Genomic DNA, 23,155 nt, shown 5'->3' on the forward strand with positions numbered 1-23,155 from the left:
GGGCCACAATCTCTGTTGCAATTGCTCAACTACACTGTTGTAGTGGGAAACCAGCCGAAGCCGATACATAAACAAAAGAATGACTGTATTCCAATAAAACTTTATTTACAAAAACAGGTGCCCACCCCATGGGCCGTACGTAGTTTGTTTGCTGAGCCCTGCAATAGATGAATGATGATTAAATTAGTGGCAGGTCCTGCATGCCAAATTGACCAATGCTGCTTAGATACAATAGACAATTAGAACTCACTGGAAGTATTGGGCAGAGGAAAGTGACAGCACGAAGATAGCCTGAATGACATTGTTGATATTTTTTCTTGCTCATGAGTCTGAAAGGAAAGACTCACATATTCCCAGAAGTTTGGAACTAAGCTTCCTGGCCACATTCCAAATGTGAAACTCTAGGAAAATAGCTTTGGGACCAATAAACTTGTAGTGAACAAAGTTGTAGTGAACACAGTGTTCCAAGTCAGGAGGCAGGCAGATAATATAAACTGGTTCAAGAAGAGTTTCAATAATTCAGCAAGTGTCATCTCTCCAATGGGTTATAAAGGGAAATGTGGGTTGTTTTGGAGGTCCCTTAAGTTTGAGGATGATGTTAGGAAGGACAAGCAGGTCTACCCCCAAGACATCTTTTGCTTTGGGGTCCCAGTTTTTGTAATGCTAGACTGGATGAAACCCAAGTGGGACTTCTTTTCAGGCTCTTATACAAGAATTCTGATGTGGATTGAAAAGCTTCGCTACTGACAGGGTCTGGCTAAATTTTCAGTTCTGAAACAATGATAAAATCCTCTAAGGCCCATTCCAGCTCTAAAATTCTATGATTCCATTATTCATTCTCCTTTCACATCCATCTTAAGGGACCTCTTCATATATCAACAGTAAGCCATCAAGCTGCAATACAATTGGGAAGCATAACTGAGAAAATGGCTCTCTGCAAACCCCTCTTTTCCTTAAGAAGAAAGTGCCAGGCACATGGCTAGGCCTTCACTGGGCTGCTTCATTGTTGCTTTGGGTTTTTTTTTTTTTCCCTTTCACATAAGCACTTAAAGAATGTAAGGGATTACATAAAGTTAAGATCCAAATTTATTATTAAGTCGATGACTAGGGCCCATATCAGAGGCAACTTGGCTGTAAGCTACTCACCTCTGGGGAAAACACCCCCCCCTTTGCATAATAAACCCCACATCTCCCAATCCTATTTCCGAATGTGTCCCCTTGCTAATTGAAATAATCACAAATGCATCGTTTCTGACTATCGTCTCCTGGTTCAGGCTGTTGAACAACTGTCAGTGGTTGGGGGAAGGGGCGACAAGCACTTTAATGACTTTCTTAAAAAGGAAACTTTGTTTGAAGAGTAATTGTGTTTCTCTCCCCTCCCAGCTACTACTTTTCTGCTTTTAAATCTTAATGTCTCATCTGGATGAGCACCTTATCACTAGCCAACAGGGGAAGGCGGTGTTTGTATTTGTATTTGCATTTATATGGCATTTTCATACAGTGTATCTCACACTGCTGACAGGGCACTGAATCACAGGCCTGTAGCACCCTCTCTACATGCATCGGGGGAGCAGCCATCTCCCACATGCTCTACAGCAGCACGCTAATTAATCTTTCTTAATTTTAATTCGTAAGGAAGATGCTATGGCCAGGGAAGCATGGAAGAGTGTGTATGTTTAGTTGTCTGTTTCTCCCAACATTCAGGAAGTTAGAAATACTAGCAGAGCGTCACACAAGGAACCACGTTTCCTTACAATCTGTCCTTTGCTGACATGGTTACTGGCTGAATCCCAGGCTGGATGGGTTATTGAAGCTTTTATATTACTTTAGACATTTGCCTTTTAGAAGTTGGTAGCAGAGGAGGGGGGAAGCATATGGATCTGGCACACAATTACTATAGACTCATCCAAAGAATTGAGTTTGGGTATCACATCTCTTCCTCTTTAGAAACAGCTCTCATTCAACAGATATTCATGCCCGTTTTTAAAAAAACAGGTTTAAGGCTCTGTGTCATCAGTAAGATGCTAATGGTAATGGAAGGTCATTGTGGAATTAGTTCTATGGAAAGTTGGGTCCATCTAAGAACTTTGAGGTAGGCATTAATAACTTGTTGCTCCGCAGACATGGAGAATGGACTTGAGGACACGGGGAGGGGGAAGGGTAAACTGGGACAAAGTGAGAGAGTGGCATGGACATATATACACCACCAAATGTAAAACAGATAGCTAGTGGGAAGCAGCCGCATAGCACAGGGAGATCAGCTCGGTGCTTTGTGACCACCTAGAGGGGTGGGATAGGGAGGGTGGGAGGGAGACGCAAGAGGGAGGGGATATGGGGATATATGTATACATACAGCTGATTCACTTTGTTATAAAGCAGAAACTAACGCACCATTGTAAAGCAATTATACTCCAATAAAGATGTTAAAAAAAATAAAAATAAATAAATAACTTGTTGCTCAAGACAGAGGTACTTACAGTATGAGACCAACTTCCCTAATCTCAGAGAACTGCATTCTGTCCCAGACTATCCCAAGTGCCCTGCCAGAGGTTAAACACTGAGATGGCTTGCCCAGGCAAACTGTGATGCAACATTTACTATGTACTTATACAGGCTAAATGGTCAGCAACCCTGAAACACAAGAAATACGTACATACAGAAGCCCCATTGCCCACAATGTAGACTCGCTCCTGGCTTTCATAGGAGAGGTAGCCTGGGAATTCTTTTGAAATTGCCAACAAGATACAGCCTTGCAGTAATTAAGGAACTACTGAACTTGATCTTTATGGCAGGTCCCATAGGTTTTCACTATCCAGAAAGGACATAATGTTACAGCATTTAGTGAAATGAAGAATTAGTTGCACATGGTGTAAACATAAAGCCCACTTGTGACCTCCATTACTCCCTCCATTGCCTTGCTGCAGATGTCCTGCCTAGAGGCTCTATTAAGGGTGCTGGAGTTAAACACAGCCTAGGTCTGAATTCTGTAGGGCGAGGCCAAGAAACTCCTCTGGCTGGTACACTTGTAACTCTCGGGCCCAGGGCATAGATAAAAATGATCTGCAGGACCTGCAGATGTCGTTTAAATTAGGGTCCATGATAGGAAAACAAATGGTTGGGTGAGATAATGGGGGTTTGCGTGGTATTCTGAATTCCTCAGTCTTTACTTTTAGCCAATCAAAATTAATTCCTTCGGCCTCACAGCCCGGAAACCCCAGGTTCCCAGACATGTCAAGTCGTGGCTCAATTTCAAGACAGAGGCAATTCCTCAAGAAACCCCAGCCCGACACAATCAAATAAGCCTTGTCAAAGTCCACCGAATCATAAACCCCGCACTTAATCACATCAGCTTCTTTAGTCCAAACTAGACAGACTCCCATCAGGGGATGCGAGCCCCCAGTCAGTGCAGCCCGTTATTCAACCATCTGAGCTGCAGCCCTCCAGAACCCAGCCCCTCCTCATGACCAGCCAAAGACCGGAACGCTCCTTCAACCACAGCACGGCGTCAGGAACCCGGACCAGACAGCCAATGAGATTGAGAAAGCCAGAGAGGCCACAAGTCAAAGCAAAGGTAAATTTTGTGACAGGGGAAGGGGAGCTCAGAGAAAGGTATGGCTCAGTGAGACCCCTTCAAAAACCATCCTCCAGAGTCGCACGCTAGTTAGCACATTGGCAAACTTGACCTCAGTAGCACTGGTCCTTCTTCACATCTCCAACATCTGCCACTCCCTCAAATCATTTGGTTTAGTGAACCAAGGCCTTCCTCTGCGACACCATTATGTTACACAGCGGCTTATTATAACTCCAATTCAAATTGACAACTCAAGAGTCTTTTACCGTAGCTTGCTAAAATACAGAGGTAAAGAAGTTGAGGTCATGATCAACACAGTGGTGTGACAGTATATGCACGATGGGTTCTGGCAGTAAACAAGTGTTCAAAGCCTGTCTCTTGAACAATTCTCCTACATCTCTGAGCCTGTTTCTTCATGTGCAAAATGGAGATAATAAAAGAAAGCAATTGATGTAAACTGCTTTCAAATTTATCTTGAAATAGTAAATGGGACATACATTTTAGGTAGGTAGATGAGAGCGAGAACACAGCACAGTGCTTGGTACACAGAATGCATTCAACAAATGCTAGTTTACCTCTTCTGCTGTATCAAATAACCATCCCTAGGTAGAACCTAACAAAAAGGGGGACGAGATAAGAACATGGATGGTTCCAAACCATTTGGGTTTTTTATTTTTGGAAAATCACTCAAATCTCACATCCTATTAATACTGGATAAACAATGACATCTCCTGTTAGAAGGTATGGAAGGATTATACTTGTGAATCCGTAGTGTATCTGTTTATTGTCTGTCTCTCCTAAAACTCTATACATTACGTGAGAGCAGGCACTTGGTTCTGTTCACTTCTGTGTCCCCTATTCCTAGAGCAGAGAGTGAAAGTCCAAAAATGCCCAAGGTGTTGAGTAAATTATAAATCCAGGTGCTGGCATCCCTCTCTTTACACAAAACCTATCTTCATGAAAACCTGTGTGTAAATTAAAATATGTACTAAATGTTTCTTAATATGTTGGAAACTCCCTATGGTAAAGCCTTTCCATTTATTTGCTCATTTATCCAATATTGACTGTGCACCTGTGACATGCCAGGCGCTGTGCTAGGCACAGGAAGTAGTAGTGAAAAAAGACATGTATTCCTTGCCCTCATGGAGTTTAAAATGTAGTGGAAAATCTACACTTTAAAAAAAATAATCCTGAGTAGTATGAGTATCTATTTGGAATATTTTAATCACTGTATATTACGTTTACTTTAAATAAAGCCAATCCACATTAAAATGATCACAAGCAATGATGGATAATGCCTGCCTTTGACATTTGGGTCTCAGTTAACTAGTCCTGATTCATTCAGTCGAACGTCCAGTATGTTTGAAAGAGCCTTCCTGACGCATATAAACTCTCACTGCCCCTTTATACCTGGGAATCCCCCTGATGCATTATTCACTCCCTGTGTTTTCTCCAGTCTCACAAAGAGATGTAGTCCTCCATTCAATGCACACAGCTCCACCCGTGCCTGTATTAGTTTCGTATTACTGCTGCAACAAGTTATCAATACTACAAACTTAGTGGCTTAAACAATACAAAATTATTATCTTACTATTCTGGAGGTCAGAAGTCCAACACTGGTCTCTCTAGGCTAAAATCAAAGCGTTGGCAGGGCTATATTCCACTCTAAAGGCTCCAGAGGAAAATCCATTTCCTTGTCTCTTCCAGCTTTGGGAGGCCACCTGCATGCCTTGGCTCCTTCCTCCATTGTCCTGCCCCCCTTCCTCCATTTTCAAAGCCAACATGGTAGCATCTTCACGTCTTTTTCTGATCCTGACATTCTTCCTTCCTCATCACATCTCCTCCCTCTCACTCTTTTAAGGCACCTTGTGATTATATTGGGCCCACTCAGATTAACAGGATAATCTTCATCTCAGGCTCCTCAACTTAATCACACATGGACAGTCTTTTTCACCAAGTAAGGTAACACATTCACAGGTTCCAGAGATTAGGATGTGGACCTCTTGTTTCTTACCTTTGATATTTGAATTTAAAAGTGCTCATATCTTCACTCATTAAAAATAACCCTTCCTTGGGCCATTCTATCCCTTGAGTCCTATTTCTCATATACTTCAAATTACCAATCATCTTGGAAGAAAAAGCTATACTTGCTGTTTCTAATTCCTCAACATCAATTCCCTTTTTTCTTCTCCCTAGTTCTCATCCTACTCCTTTTTCATTTCTCTTCAGCTTTTCATTGATGTTTATCTTCTACAAACATGAGCAGAGACCCAGGCTGAGTCCTAGGTTCTCTCCTCTTCTCTCTGTATATTGATACTTATTCCCAGACAGGCTACATTATATACCAAGGCTTCACCTAGCCACCTTGATTCACGCACTAAGCAAATATTAATTGAACACCTACTCTGTGCTACTTACTTTTGTTGACATTAGATGGAGATAGTCTCGAAATGTTCACTTCAGCTCTCATATGTTATGAATCAACTCACTTCTCTCCATCCACACTGTCACTGCCATCACTTGGTCTATGAAAACATCCTTCCGTCTAGTTTCCCACCATTTTCCTTTGCCCTAATCAAGTCCATTCGGTATCCAGCACCCAAAGACTTTTCCAAAATGAAATGATGATTCAACTTTCCAGCTTTAAAACTTTTTAAAGGTTTCCCATCATCCTCAGGATAATCTTCAGACCCCTTAGTACGGCCAAAAAAAAAAAAAAGCCTTTCACATTCTGGGCCCTGTGATTCTTTTCAGCTTATTTTATCACCTTTCTCTACCCTTGTAGTCTATGCTCCAACCTTGCCAAATTAATTTCTATTCTCTAAAAGAGCTCAAAGCCTTTGCACATTCTCTTCCCCTTAACTCCAATATACCTTTCTTCTCTCTCTGTCTCTCTCTCTCTCACAGACACACCTGGCTAACTCTTCTTGTCCTTTAGAGCTTCTCCTAGAGGTTACTTTGTTTAGAAACCTTCCCTGAATACCCAAGTATAGGTTAGGTACCCCTCTTCTATGTTTTTCCTATTAACAGCAATAATAACACGACATGTTTAACATGAAAATGTGTGTATATTTTCTCTCTCCCTCCCTAGTTGCACGCTCCTTGAGAGCAGAGTGTGTGTTTTAACCATCATTATATGCCCAGCAGCTAGCACTATGCCTAGTAAAGTAGGGTGGATGCTCAGTGAAGACTTGTTGAATGAATGAATGAGTAAAATTATGACACAGAACAAAGACCTCACTAGAATGTCAGAATAGAACAAGAGAATATTTCCAACAGCCCCATCTCTTCTTCCTGCACCATTATGAGGTCATTTCTATCTTTGTCTCTCAGAGTCAACCCTAGGATTCAAGACGGACAGAGACTTCTAGCAGTATTATGTCAAGTGGGAAATCCTATAGGAACCCACCTTGGCACACCTCATACCCCAAATCCCCAAATTTTCATTATCATTAAGTCATTACATGTTGTTGAGACAAGAGTTCCAATTCCAATTTCAATTTTAATTGCACCAGGGTAGAGAATCTGTCAAATCATCTGTAGTTGTGGACACTGTCATGAGAATTGATTTACCCCAGGATCACAGCAGATAAAACAGAGCTCCTGTAGGATGAAACTTCAGCCGCTACAATTTTACATGAGGCTATGGGGTAGCAAGTGCTAAATATTGAGACCTGGGAGGAGGACAGAGCTTAGGAAAGATAGCACCTACAGTAGCCAAGAGGATTCTGAAGGTATTAGGTTCTTGAGATGAGTCTGGGAAGTGAAATGCTGCTTCAAGGGAAAGAATTGAGCACCAAATCCAAATGCGGCCTTGGCCTTGGTTCGAAGAACCAAGAAATACTTTCAGGAGTCCAAAGGCGAGAGAGAAAAGGTGCTGATCAAAAATACTCTTCGGAGATTTCTAAAAATGCTATTTAATGGAGGGTGTATTTGAACAAAATAGAGTATTTTGAGTTCAATTTAGCCTTCAGAATTAATAAATCTTTCCACAACTCTAGAGATTAAATAATTATTTGAATCCAGATTTATTAAATAATACAAATTCAGCTCATTGGTAATGAAAATAATCATAAGTCACCAGAGGAAGTTGAGAGATCTGACCTTTTAATTAAAGATCAGCAGTCTCTAGCAACAGTGTGCTAAAATCATAAAGGCAACATGACCTTTAAATATCTTCACTAAGGATGTAAATGGGATAACTTTTGTGTGTGTGTGTGTGTGTGTGTGTGTGTGTGTGTGTGTGTGTGCGCATACATATAATGTACTATCCCATTAAAGATGCACTGGTCCCCCAAAATGTGAAAAAAATCAGCATGGTTCTCAATACTGTTAAAGTAAAAAAGGAAATTGAACATCTATTTTTTCTTAAGATTTTCTACAAAATGGTCTGTGCATAAAGGTCAGTTATTTATATCATCCTCGTAAACGGTAAGCAAATTTCCAATATAAAATATCCATCCAGTTTTAAATATATATGTTAAATAATGTTGCCCTTGTTTATTCCATGTAAATCAAGATGAAAATCAAGTGGCTATCTTATTTAGAATTCATGTGGCACAAGGAGCAAAAAGACAAACTTGCCAAGTCAAAAAAGGGTTTAGGAATTTATCAGAAGAAAATAGGAGTATGTCAAAGACCCTAGGTTAGGGAGCATAGGTAGGTTTCATGAGAACCTAGAACCAGGAACTGCATAGCTGATCAGAACACAGATTCCTTTTATCTCTTATCCTTTGGAGATGAATGATATCTTGTCTCTTTTAATCTCTCTCTCTCTCCACCTCTCTCTCTCTCTGTGTCTGAGTCAGCTCAGGTTGCTATTAGACTGGGCAGCTTAAGCAATACTTATTTCTCACAATTCTGGAGGTAGTGAAGTCCAAGATCAAGGTACTGGCAGAAATGGTTCCTAGTGAGGGCCCTCTTCCTCACTTGCAGACGTCTGCCTTCTCATTGTGTCCTCACATAGTGGAGAGAGCAAGCGAGCTCTGGTCTTATTCTCTTCTTATAAGGATACTAATCCCATCATAGGGGTCCACCCTCAGGACTTCACCTAAACCTAATTATCTCTCAAAGGTTCGACTTCCAAATTCCATAACGTTGGAGATTAGGAGATCAACATATGAATTTGGGGGGGAACACAAACATTCAGTCCGTAACACAAACTCTGTTCTCTCTCCTCTCTCTCCTTCTCTCCCATCTCCTTCTCTCCCTCTTTCTCTTCCTCCCGGCTTTCTCCCCTCCATGTGCACATAGCCAAAACAAGTCTACTCCAGCCTCAGCCTCATATGATGTCCCAGTTTGAGTGTCCTAAAGAGAAGAGTTAGAATCTTTGGTCCTGATTCCAACTTCCCAAGAAAGAAAAAATCTATTTAACTTAATCAGCCTGTACTCTAGACACTTTAGTAGGTCTCATGGGGGGTGTCAGCCAGGCCATATACCATTCTTTGAAAACTGTTCTCCTGGAGATGGGCACCTGCAGCTTGGTTTCTATTATCCCCTATCTATTATCCCTCAGCTGGCTGGAAAAGATCTGGCCATCTGAGCCAAAGGACACACTGTAACATTTACAGTTATAGTTACCATTTATAAGCATATTGCCTAGAAGGAAATAATCAATCTTTCCAAAAAATGACATTAACCTGTTAATCTGGAGTCATGATCATTTAATTAGGAAGCATTCATTTCATTCCAGGATACAACAAAATAGAATGCCAGTCACAGAGCTGAGAAAAAGCAAACTTTGCAAGACATTAATTCAAAACTCTGTATCCGACTGAAGCAAGAGATGGCCGACCTTAACTATAAGAGGAAAACCATCTGCATCACTTAGATGAAAACGGTTAAGATTTTTTCCATGTTGACTAGGAGAAGTGACACCTGCTACACTTGGTGATATTACACTTATCTAGCACCCTTCTCTGAAAGGCCAGAGGTGTGATTCAGGTATCATTGAACTAATCCTTAAAATAACTCTCCCTGAAAGAAAAGAAACAGCATCCACTTGCCTAACGTTAAACATAGAAATCATACCTGGCGTGCTACTGAAATTCTACACAATAATCCAATTACTATCATCATACCAGTTTAAAGATCTCTGTTTTCTGGCGTGGTCAAGGGACATGTTTAATCTAAGCTTCTACTTGATAATTACCATTCTGCCTGAGACAACTTTCAAAGAATGAGAAGAGAAAATATAGTCTATACTGAAACAAGACTGAAGAGGGTTTGAACTTTCTTTTGATGATTCAGGAGGCACTTCATGAAGTCACAGGGTCTCAGGGCTCATGTTATGAGCATCAGTTTCCTTTGAATAGCAATGGGGGAAAGGGAGCAGTTCATGGAGAGTTATCGGTGATGGGAGGCCAGGTAAATCGGCTTTTACTTACACAATGAAATACGGCCATTGAAATATTATGTACGTATTTTTAACTTGTTTTGCAGGACGCTGCATTCTTTGGGATTTTGTTCCAAACTAGATAGTATACAGCAATTCGGAAATCCCCAGAGGTTAAAGAATCAAGGGCTATAAAGAAAAATGTGTGCCTTGTAAGCAGTGTTCCCAGTAATTTGTTTAAGTTGTGAGCAGACAGCCATGCCAAATCAGCAACAAACTATGAAGACTAAGCAAACGTATAGAGAGATCACTGCTGTAATCCAATAAAACGTGCAACAAAGTTGTCATTTAATGCACATTAAATAACCTACATAATTATTACTATGCTATGTGCAAACTCATATGTTTTTTTAAACATATATGCATTGAATATTAACTCTGTGCTAAATGCCACACTAAATGTTATGAGTACAAAGATAAATAAGATGCCATCCCGGTCCTCCAGGAGCTAAGTCCAGAGGGAGAAGACAAAGTGATAAAATGACATAGAAGTACTGTGGTACAAATATGCACCATGTGTTTTGAAAGCCCAATATGGTCTGGGGAATGAGGAGTCAATTCTCTCTGGAGGAAGTGATACACGACTTGATTCTTAATGGAGAAGGAGGAGTGCACTAGTAAAAGGATGGGAGGGGAGTCAACGGACTCTAGAAGGAAAGACAGTGGCAGCAAAAGCATTGTCGAATGTATGTGAGGAAAAGGCAAGCAACTCATCACTGCCGGTGTATTAAGTGTGAAGTAGGAATAAGGCCTGAAAATTAGGAAGAGCCAGATGAAGAAAGGATGAACAAACAGAGCGATGACAATGTCTTCATCAATTTTCTTTGTAATTTTAGTTCTTTAGCCTCATTGTGGACATTTTATACTGACCCCATTTAATCATCATCCTCGCTACACAAACTAAAGAAAACCCAGGTCTCAGATTTTAGCCCTTAACTTCTGAGCTTACCCTGCAACCAACTGGTCTTCCCTGCTTTGCTTCAGAACCAATTCTCCGTGCTTCACCCACTAACAGACAAAGTACCTGGCTTCTCTCATGCCCTAGGCCCAAACCTTAGGGGACCCAGTCAAATAACCTGGATGCAGGATGTCCCGAGGCACCTGGTACTCTGGACCATAAGATTTTGAATTGCTTTCTAGGCCTTGGGGATTGGAAATGAAGATGACCACAGTTGTGGAGGGAATTTTCCCCAACATGTAAGAATCCTAGGGCAGAGCAATGGGAGAGGATAAGGCCAGTGTTAATAAAGTCATAAAATATAACAGTAATGATGACAGATAGTTTGGCATGATAATAGCATTTACTGAGCTCATGAAACACTCTGCTAGGGGATGGATAGATACCATCTGGCTTAATTTGATGATGCAGTTATTGTCTCCATTACACGGAAGAGGAAACTAAGGCCCTGAGAGGTTATATAAGTCACTCAAGGTTTCACAATTAGTATATTGTGGCAAGATTCAAATCCAGGCCATTCTAACTTCAAAGTTGAAGCATTCTAAAGCATAGCAGTCTAGCAAGTCGAGGGAAAAAGACAACTGTAGGAACTGATTCATTCTTTAACCTGGGCCCCTACGTATAAAGGAGATACCTTCAGGGACAGCAAGAGAGAGGTGTTTAACTCTTTTGGGGACAAAAGAAAAAGAAAAGCCTCCCTAGCTCCCAAATACCCTTAATTCCTTACCTCCCTCCCACCCTTTAACTGTAAGGAAGACAAAAGATTTGCTCTACTGCTAAAGACTTAAAATTTACAGTATTTGGAGACAGGAAGGGTTTGCATCCCAGCTCCCCTTCAAACTAGCTGTGAAACTGTAGGCAAACTTTCTGAGCCATGGTTTTATTATGTGTAAACTGGATGCTATAATAACCACCTCATCTTCCAGGTATATGGTGAGATTCAAATTAGACCATGCAAGAAAAGCATCTATTACAATGAGTTTGGCTTGGAAGATCCTCAACAATTCGGAAAAATATATTCAATCAGGTTCTCCCTCACCCTCACAACCCTCACTCCTTTGTCTTTCACACATGTGTTTCAACCAAACTCCAAAATTAAACTGTTTATAAAGGGGATTCAAACACTCATTTAGTCTTTTCCTACTCCTGGGGAATTAAGCATTGCTGGGGAAAGTTATGCATATCATGATGGGGTATTTTACATGAACCCCCGCTGTCCAAACTTGACTGGCCTTTCAGAGCCTATGAACAATGCTTTTATTTTCACCAGTCCAGCCTACTTGGAGAATTTTTCAATGTAGCTAGACCAAAGATATCCCACGTTTCTCAAGTCCCCCAAGCCTTAAACTTCCAACAGATGATCTCTTCCATCCACTTTTCTGAGGGGAAAAAACCATTTCATATGAATTCTTTCAGCTCTCAGTGATCCAACCACAAAAGTTGCCTATACTTTTATCTTAATTTCCTTTCATTCTTACTTCTTGTTTCAAAGGAAAAAGTGTCCACTTCTTTGGAGACTAATCTCTGAATCTATCCCTTTCAGCTCTCTGGCTTCCTCTAATACCTTAGTCTGCGAGTTCACCCCTTCTGCCTCTTTCATTTTCAGTCTTTTTTCTTTGCATTGATTCCTTCTCTTTGGACTGCAAACCTATTCAAATCTTCCTTTAATTGGAACATTCCAGCATCCAGCAAAGTGTCTAGGAAATAGACAATCAATGGATATTTACTAAAGGCATCAAACCTCTTATGAAAAATCCTTTCCATGAAAAAACTATCCCATAGCTCTCATTTTCTGCACTCCAAAACTTAGTTAAAAGAGTGGTTTATACCCAGTTCTGCTTCCTTATTAGCCAATTCCAATCCACTACTCAAACTGCTCTAATCTGATTTCTGCCCTCACCTCTCCAGATACTGCTCTCACCAAATTACCAATAAATGATCTTTTTATCACTATGTCTAGTGCCATTCCCAGGTTCAATTCTATGCAACTTCAGACCACATCTGTCTGCTTTTATCCTCTGTGAAAAGCAGTCTTCCCCATTGGCTTCTGTGATATTCATTCATTCATTTGGCAAGCATTTCCTGAGCAATTATTATGTTGAGACAGAATAATGAATACAACAAAACTCCTGTCCTCAAGGGACAGATGGGCCAGTAAGTACACACTTATCTCATTATCACGTATCTTCGACTATCCTTGCTCCAATATCCATCGTGAGCTCTTCTCCCTCCTATTTCCTGAATACACCAGTTCCACAAGGAAATGTCCTCAGTCTTCTCACACTAGACCCCCATTTTTAGTGATGCCACCAGTCCTGTAATTGGTCACATCTATGATAATATTTCCAAAATCCATATTTTTTACTCTGAATTTTCTCCTGCGAATCATACTACATGCATTTCCAGCTGCCTCCTGAATACCTCCATCTGAAAATACAAGTAACAACTAAGCTCAACATTCCCAATCTGATCTCATCACCTATCTCCTCCAACAGACTGCTCCAGTGCTTCCAAATCTGGTTTATAACTGACTTTTCTCCCAGATGATCAGGATTGACATTACGGTATCGTCTTTCAATCCTCCCTCCCCTTCATGTACCCATTCTAGTTAGTCCCTAAGATTTTGTAGATCTCCTTCCTTCTGTCTTTTTATCTCTTCCACCTTTTCATCTTCTCTGCCATTAGACTGGTTTAGGGCATCATCACATATCACCTAAACAACTACAGTCACTTCTTAACTGTTTCCCATCCTTCAGTCTCCCTGACTTCAACCTGAAATTCATAGTCCCATGAGACTGACCTTCCTAAATTAGAGCTCCTCTCTTCAAAAATGACTGATCGATCACTGTTCTGTAAAGAAAGAAATCTATTAAACTATTCTTCCTAATAATCAAATGTCTGGTATCATTTCAAATAACATGTTTTTCGTGTACTCTACATTCTGGCTGCAGGAAGCTCATCATCGTTCTTGGAACATGTCCTACATTTTGCTTTTAGTGGACCTTTCCCTTGCAGTTCCTTCTGTTCATAACGCCCATCTCCAATATCCGCATTTGTTCGGTAATATACTTTCAAGTCCCAATTAAAAACCTAAGAATAACCCACTTCTCACATATTCTTGTTATATTTTGAATTTGGTTTATAGCATATTTTATAGTCTTGTCTGTGAGTTATCTTAGAGCCTGCCTTTCATCTCTTCTACTTCACTATGAAGTCGTTAATTTCTTGAGGCTGGGACCATGACACATTAGCCTTTATATCCGCCACATCTAGCCCAGTGGGTACCTCGTAGGCAGTAGATGCTCAACAGCCATTGATTGGAATGGAAGTGAACTACAAACACCACCTGGCAGAAAAGTCATCATCACAGGAATGCAGTGAAAGTAAAGTGATCAAATTATTTCCTGGTTAATTAAGGGAGGAAGGCAGAAAGCAGCAGGGTACTGAGAACCTGAAGGAGAAGAGTACTTCAAGGGGCAAAGGGAGCAAAACAGGAAGGCTGAAGCTTCCAAGAAAAACTTGACTGACTGCAGAGTTTTGACCCCTGCCCCGGCTCTCCTTATCTTCCCTTCAACTGAGAAAAAAAGAATTAGTGTACCAAGTTTGCCTGCTATCCTGAACAGGAAAGCACATGCATATCTTAAACTGATCATTTAGACCCAACTTGAATCCATATCCCTCGGTTCTTCCAAATCATAATTTATGCTGCTAACCACCAGGGTGAATTATGAAGGTATGCTCATGATTATAAAGTGACTTCAATTCCTTGGAAACATTAGCCATAATACTGTGTCCAAATGTATGTAATGTTTTAGAATACAGCCATATTCCTGAAGTGTCCTGGGCAAATCAAACTTACATAAATTGGATCATACTTTAACTCTACTAGCCACCACCACAGCACCCTGTCTGCCATCCTCAAAGCTACTCTATGCTATAGGATTTAGAGACAGTACAACTCTGCACTCTGCCCGAGAGAGAAGGCTCCTCTCTCTGCCCAGATAAAATACACACCATTCCCATCTTCTAACTTACAACTTAGAGAACCCTGAGTGGTCGCCCCTGCCCTCTATCACATTAGCAAAACATCAGAAAAGATCAAGCACATGGTATAGTATTGTTAAAGAGTAGCCAACTTCTGCCTCAGTGCATGAGATCCAACTGGAACCTTTATACATATTTGCATTTATCCATTTAACAAATATTCATCTAGTACCTAAAGTGAGCCTAGCTCTCTGCTAAGCAATGGGGGTACTGGGTAGACATGGTCCTTGCCTCATGGATTTAATTACTTGTAAATAAAATAACTCTTGTATTTAAAGCAGATGAATTTATTCTTACATCTTTGTATTATTCATAAAATAACCATTTATTTATTTAACATTAAACAAATGCCCACTATGTACCAAGCACTGGACAAAGGGACATTTTACTTTTTGGAAGGGAGACAAAATAGATAACTCAAGCTCTCAAGAACTACCTATCACTCCAGTTTTTCATTCCCCAGTCCAGTTAGAAGCTTTCAATTATTCTACCTCAATACCTAGACTTAGAAAATAGGCTCTCCCTTCATAGAAAATATATCAAAGGTCATAGGCTGACTCAAGGCTCTGTCTCATATCTCTAGTGGTTTGAATTTTGTCTTCTACCTGACTCACTTGTTTGAATGTCTCTGATTCCTGGCTCCTAACTGACTGGCTAACATTCCACCATCTGCTTTCCTCTGTTCTTCTAACTCCTGAAGATCACCTAATATCCAAGTATTTGCCCAGGCTATGACCCCGCCCCCTTGATTTATCTCTCTGATGGTTTCCATTAACCTGGCTCTTGTGTGATTGGCCTCCTATCCAGAAATTGTCCAGTTCTTCTCTTCTCCAGCCCTGGCTTTTTCACCTAGTGCTGACCTATAGTTTGCCTTGAATTCTGATACCAACTTGACCCTGATCCCCTTAAGAAAGGACCCTGGCTCCTTTCTTGGTGCACCCAATCTGCCACTACCCCGTCTTTCACTTGTTTCATCCTTTTTTGTCTAGGTTCAGGTGGCTCCATAGGCAGGTGGCCACCTACTTAAAGCAGTTCAAGGAACTTTGAAGGCTTTCTAAGGCCTCTCAGTGCTATTCTTCTCTGTATAACACACCCACCCATCCAGCCATTTTAAAGTTATGATTCAAAAGCAAGGAGCTATCCCTGAAAGTTTACTTATAAGGCATTCTGCAGTAGCAAGGTTCTCTGTCATTAACACGTTTATCAGTTTAAGCCTAGATCCTTGTTATGGCCAAATTTGTATATTTTCCTAGAACGATAAAATACTAGCTCGATTTACATAAGTAGGATTTATTAGAGGCTTGTAGATGGTAACCTTGTCACATCCCCTATATAAAATTTAAGACAAACCTCTAGAAGGAGGTAACCAAAAGAATACTGCAACTCCTAAGACCAAATAAGAACTCATCCAAAGCAAAGGGAGATTTGAGTATTCGCGAGTGCTGTCTCAAGGCACTGTCACGCTCTCTTGAGAATCAAGCAGAGTCCTGAGTTGTGGCTCTGACAAGACTTCTCAGGACAACTCTAAAGTATGGCAGTTGGACAGCCTTCAAGTTCTAGCAGTTAAAGAATACAGCCCACTGAAGAACAGACATACAGTGGAGCGCAACACAAAGTTAACTATTTCAGTCACATCACCATCCACAGTGACAGCAGGCCCAGGAATATAGCAGGGTGCCCCCAAGAGAGACTAGAGTAGCCTCTAGACAGGTCTGGAATGAAAGCATGGACTGAACTTCCCAGAGACGTTCCTGAAGACTTGGATTAGGGTGTTCGAGGACCAGAGTTTTCTCCTCAATAAAGAGGACATTCTGCTACAGGGAAGCTACATTCTGCCATTAGGTATCCTGTAGGGGAGGTGAATCAGGTCACAGACACTTGGTATGGATATAACGGGCATGACATGATGTCCCTAAGCTCCAGAGGGAAGACATAGGATAATGGGAAATGCCAGTACGCCAAAGGTACCAAAGGAAGAAATCCAGTAGAATAGGAGGAAGAGAACCCATATATAATTTCCAATTGGGAGGTAGACCTCCCAATGATGATCAGATTGGTAGGACCATTAATACACTCGGTCCTCAGAGAGAAATAGAGGTAACTCGCTTTCCCATCTAACGCAAACATCTTGTAACATACCCACCAAATCTCTGAAAATTACAAAGCAATAAGCCATTTAGTCAGTGAAGTTAAAATAATGGGAAAATCTTTCCAATGGCTGTGATCAGCAAGTCTTTTGCCTCCCTTTAGCAAGTTAAGATTCTGAAATATTGACAAGGGGAGCTAAGGGAGGGAGGCTGCAGTAAGGGAAGGAAAGGAAACGATTTCTGCTCCCAAGTCTCCGCCTGCCAGACTTGATCCACCTAACCCTGAAGTCAAAGAAAGCATTTCTACACACTTTCCCACTTTTGTTTCCCCTCCCCAGTCTCCCAGAGGCTCTTCAGTCTCAAACGGGAGATAATCTTCAGATCAATGAGGGCTGATGTCAAACTCTTAATAAGCCATGTTTTCCCAGCTGGGGGTAAATTCCACTTGCCTGGAAGTAAAACTTCCTAATTAGAAATGTCAAGTCTCTGTTTAAATAGCAAGGAAGGAACTAGGAGTGGGAAGTACTAGGCTATAAAAATTTTTAAATTAACTCTTCCTTCACTCTGAATTTCAAAACTTTGAGCAGTGAAACCTGTAGAGTTAAACTCTGGGTTGATTTTCATTCATTTTCTGCTTGATGGGGATGGGGCTACAGGAGCGCGGGATGACAGAAGAACGGTAGTTAGGAAAACTCCTAAATAATTGACTCTTGAGTAGCTTGAGAAGTCAGTGAAAAGTCCTCTGTCCCAGAATAATGCTAATCCAAGTCCTTACTGCATTGACTTTAAATCTCTAGATTTCTTATTTCTCTGCGTAAAGGCATGGAAGTCCCATCAAAAAGGTAGAAAAATACCTGGGAATAGGAATGAGCTGTCATTATCTGACATTAAAACCTTCCTCCAAATGAATTTTCATAGTAGCCAAGGAGGGTGTGGAGGAAATGAATGAGAAGGCATTAAAATATCATCTCATCTCACCGAATAGACATTTCTCCAAAGAAGACATACAGATGGCCAATAGGCACATGAAGATGCTCAACATCATTAATCATCAAAGAAATGCAAATTAAAGCCACAATGAGATATCACCTCACACCTGTCAGAATGGCAATTGTCAAAAAGAACACAAATAACAAATGTTGACAAGGATGTGGAGAAAAGGGAACCCTCATACACCGTTGGTGGGAATGTAAAGTGGTACAGCCACTGTGGAAAACAGTATGGAGGTTTCTCAAAAAGCCAAAAATAGAACTACCATATGACCCAGGAATTCCACTCCTGGCTATATATCCGAAAAAAACAAAAACACTAAGTCGAAAAAATACATGCACCTCAATGTTCACAGCAGCGTTATTTACAATAGCCAAGTTATGGAAGCAACCTAAGCGTCCTTCAACAGATGAGTGGATAAAGATGTGGGGTGTGTGTGTGTGTGTGTGTGTGTGTACGTATGTGTTGGAATACTACTCAGTCATAAAAAAGAAGGAAATTTTGCCATTTGCAGTAACATGGATGGACTTGGAGGGCATTATGCTAAGTGAAATAAGTCAGAGAAAGACAAATACTATATGATGCCACTTTTATGTGGAATCTAAAAAATACAACAAACTAGTGACTATAAAGAAAAAGAAGAAGACACAGATACAGAGAACAAACTAGTGATTACCAGTGGGGCCAGTGGAGAGGAGCAGTATAGGGGTGAGGGAGTGGGAGGTACCGACCACTGGGTGTAAGATAGGCTACAAGGATGAATTGGACAACATGGGGAATATAGCCAATATTTTGTAATAACTATAAATGGAATGTAACCTCTAAAAATTGACTAAAAACTTTTGAAAAATAAATAAAAGAAAAATATAATGTCACCTTCAAAAAATCTTATCTCATCTCATTCTTCGGGTGGGAGGAAATATTGGAAGTGAGTGACACAAGTTGATCCTATCACCCTATATCATGCCCAATTCAAAAAGGGTGTGTGGAGCTAGCAACTTGCCTGTTAGCTTGTATAGTTCCCAGGATGGCTGAGAAAGAGCTGGTGGCATTTCTCAAATTCAGAAAGTAGGGAACTTCTCTCCTCCCTGTGCATCTCACTTCTCCAAATGCTTTGGAGCCCATGTCAGAGTGTGATTTCTTTAATGAGTTCCATTACCAGCTGGCTTTTACCACCTCAGCTGTTTGCTCATGTGGCACTGGAAACAATAGGTCAAGCTGAAACTGATGAGGTTTTTTTCCCCAAAAAGCTACAGAAAGTTTCTCTCTTATATTTTTGTTTTCCAGAAATAAAGGAGAGCTTGCCAGGTGGCATGTCCAGGTTCAAACTGGGAGCTGGGTAACATTTATCATAATTCGCCCTGCCCCCAGCGCCAGTCTAGAGCAGCTTTCCTGGTGAGTTTCCGGCTGAGGTAGGCATGCCAAGCAGAAGAGGAAGCCACCAGCCTCCTATGCCAGGTCCACCTCATCTGCTAAGAAATATGGAAACCTACAAGATGTTCAATGCACGACAGGAACCTCATGCACCACTGCTTTGGTTGAATGGGGCACCATGACCAGCTCCCTCAAATCAGAAAGAGGGAATGCTTCAGGACATTCAGCACGGCAGGAGCTAGGTGACAATTATACCACGTGTTCAATGGTAGGGATTTGACTCTTTCCTGTTATATATTTTTTCTTCAGTGTGTAGACTGTTGTTGGCTCAGAGTTGCAAGCTTTGACTTGCCTGGCTGAACCATGAGAAGTCACGGAGAGAATCTGAAGTTGTTCTTCCCGAGTTACTGATAAAGGTCGGAGGATGGCCTCACAAATATCAGAAAATGTTTCCAGAGATTGCATGTGTCAATGTGGGTCAGTAAGCCAGTGTTACACCCTCAGAACCACATCTGGCTGCTGCCTCAGGTGAGTTGTATGTTGACCTACACATTTGGCAGGAAGGCCGTGCGAACCCTAAGGACACTATCACGTGACCTCAAGAAATGGGAGTCTAGTATCTTATTCCAAGACCTAGGGATATTTTACATATAGACTAAAAGGAGGACATTATGAACTAGCTGATGCTGTTATGTGGCTTCCCATACTCACCTACCGAGGGCTTTTCAAATGCACAGAAGTCACTAAGAAAAAAAAAAAATGCCTGTAATCAATGGGCAGCAGAGGCCAGGAACTTAAGTGTGATTGAGGGCTCAGAATCTAGGCTTCATTGGACCCTAGGGCTGGACTCTGGATTTAGGCAACAACACTGATTGCTGAGAATGAAATTCATTTCTCTTAGAGGAATTTAGTCCCCACTTGTGGTCAGCTGCAGGAAATAGCTTTGGAGAAAAATTTGAGGCAAGCCTCTCTACAACAGCTACCCTGGCCCATCTTCAACAAAGGAAAAGTGACTTTGCACGCTTGTAGGTGACAGAGCTCTGCAAATGACTCTGCCCAAGGCTGGGTTTGTGATAGCAGAAGTGCTGTGGCTGGCTTGATTTATTCCAATATTTGGCTAGCTGCTGGCCAGGAGACAAATGACCTACCTTCTATGTCCTTAACTTCACCTAAGCCCTCGCAGAAGTAGAGGGCCAAGGAAGGCAAAGCTCTTAGCCAGAGTCAGGTAGTCTATTTTTTTTAAACAAATACTGAACATTTGAGTTAATGACATTTCTTATTTAGTCTGGGTTTTAGAAGAGGGCTTCTTCACTAGTTTTGCTATCTGACACCAAATATTGGTTGTTTTAGCATCCCCTCATGCTAGACTAAAAAGACAATTTCCTAGAAGTGTCTTGCATATTCCCACACTTATCAAAATAAACTAGCAATCAAATGGCTGCCATGTACACACCCCTGTGCTTGGAGACAGCTGGTTTGCTATGCTAAGAATTACAAGCGCTTTTTGGCCTCAGACCCCTGTACACGATTCAGATCAAAATCTCCACGGGGGCCTTTCTCTGATGAATGGTCCCAAATAGCCGAAATAAATGTTTTACTTATATTTAGATGTGTACTGATTGCTGAAAGTTGTTTGAAACTGTTAAGTGGTAAATGTGGAAGCATTTGAGAGGGAAGTAAATACACACTGTGTGATTCTGTTCAATTATATGCTGTGCACCTGTACTGTCAAAATGATCGTGCTTGTCAGCTGGAAACATGTAACTGTAGGCTAAGGGGCATGTCAGCTGCATTTAGTCCCTGGAACTTTAAGAAATTTGTTTTAACTTTAATTTACTTTTTAATGATGATCTAGGGGCTGAATGAAGCACGTGGGCTGGGAATTGCTCAGCACGGGATGTGATAATTCAATTTCAAATGACTTTTTACCCATTTCTAAAAAAACTATACTAGACTCTCTCCCTATTCTCTAGAATATGATTTTTTTTTATTATTGTAATATAAACATTCCTTTGTAATTTTATATTTTGTATCTATTAAAGGGTTACAAAGGGACTGGAAAGTTTATTTCAAAAATACTAGCAAATGAGAGGTAGAGGAAGAATGCCCAGATCAACACTCTGCTTTGGGTCCTCAGGCTCACAGTGAGTGAGAAACAGCAACATCACTAGGTACAGTACACAGAGATGGGACCACACTCTGCAGTTAGTAATGTTTGTCTTTAACTCTATCTCCTTTTTCCAGATATCCCACTGTAGCCAGTCCTACAGGGTACTGTTCTCAGCAAAGTATTGGTTGATACTGGTTGAAAGCATATTCCTCTAAACACTGTTAACATTTTCATAAGAAACTACGAAATGAGTCTCTAATGGTGAAATGTCAAGGAATATGACAAACAGTAAATCTTGGTCTTCATCCTGTTCTAGTAGTTGTGAAATCATGTCCACCAGGCTGCAAAGTATTCTACTTACTCAAAGGTTAAGTGTATGCACAGTCATGCCTTGCCTTACACTCAGAATCTGACTAAGAATACAAGTTACACAGACAAATTCCTATCAACATAGTGATGATATTATGAGATAGATTGAGAAGTTTCCAAACACAGAATTATTACCCACAAAATTCATATATTGGGTTGGCCAAAAAGTTCGTTCGGGATGGTCCAGAAGATGCTACGGAACATCCCAAACGAACTTTTTGGCCAACCCAATACTATATTGCATGAAGCTCTAAAACAATTTAAAAAAAAATCCAACTTCTACCTCAAGTTCTCAAACTTTACTGTATTCAGTATCACAGTATCATCTGGACGGCTTGTTAAAACACAGATTTCGTTATTTAAAATTTTTTTTAAAGATAGTTGGACTCTACTTCGATAATTTTTGATTCAGTAGGTCTGTGGTAGGGCCACAAAACTTGGATTTCTAGCAAGCTTTCCAATAATGCTGATGCTATACAAGCTGGGCACTACGCTTTGAGAACAACGACCTTAACGCAATGCTACTCTCTCGAAGAAGGGTAATGCATGCCTTCATTTCTTCCTTATTGTTACTGAATTTATCAACTGACCTTCCTAACCAGAGGAGCTTAGGACAGCACACAAATATTTGGTAGGAAATGAATGTACAGAGGGAGAGGATGATTTAGGGAATTGAGAGGAGGGAGAGGAAAGGAGAGGCTGAAGTGTTACAAATTTCATTTATACCAAAATTCTTCCAAGGATCAACCTGGTCCAATACAGCCAGATTCCTTAGAATAGGATTGTCTCATAGTACATCAAGTTGAGCAAACATCCCTTGAATGTCTACTATGTGCCAGACATGGTAGGATTGCGTTGAAAAAAATTTGTCCTTCTACCTCATTTCGGAAAGAGAAGCACAGCAGAGAAAAGTTTTCATTTAAGTGCAGGATGTAAGTAATGTACAATATTAAGATGACATTGTGTTAGCCATTCACAATTCATGCCATTTAGGGATTAAATAAGTGAATTAATGCAGACAAAAGAAAGAAATAACTCATGTTTTTTTGGCTGAAAGTGTTCCCCTCCAGAGCAAAAACAATATTTCTTTGGTGCTTGTGGTAGGATAGGATAGTGTATGCTGCAATAACAAATAATCTTTGACTCTCATTGCTTTCAGTGACAAAGGTTTATTTATGTTTCACTTATGCAGAATGTGCTCTAAGTCCAGGTGACTCTCCAAGGTAGCTGTTTTCTATGTGATGGCTTATTATTCGAC

Source organism: Eubalaena glacialis, chromosome X (assembly GCF_028564815.1).
Source record: "Eubalaena glacialis isolate mEubGla1 chromosome X, mEubGla1.1.hap2.+ XY, whole genome shotgun sequence".
Classification (NCBI taxonomy): domain Eukaryota; kingdom Metazoa; phylum Chordata; class Mammalia; order Artiodactyla; family Balaenidae; genus Eubalaena; species Eubalaena glacialis.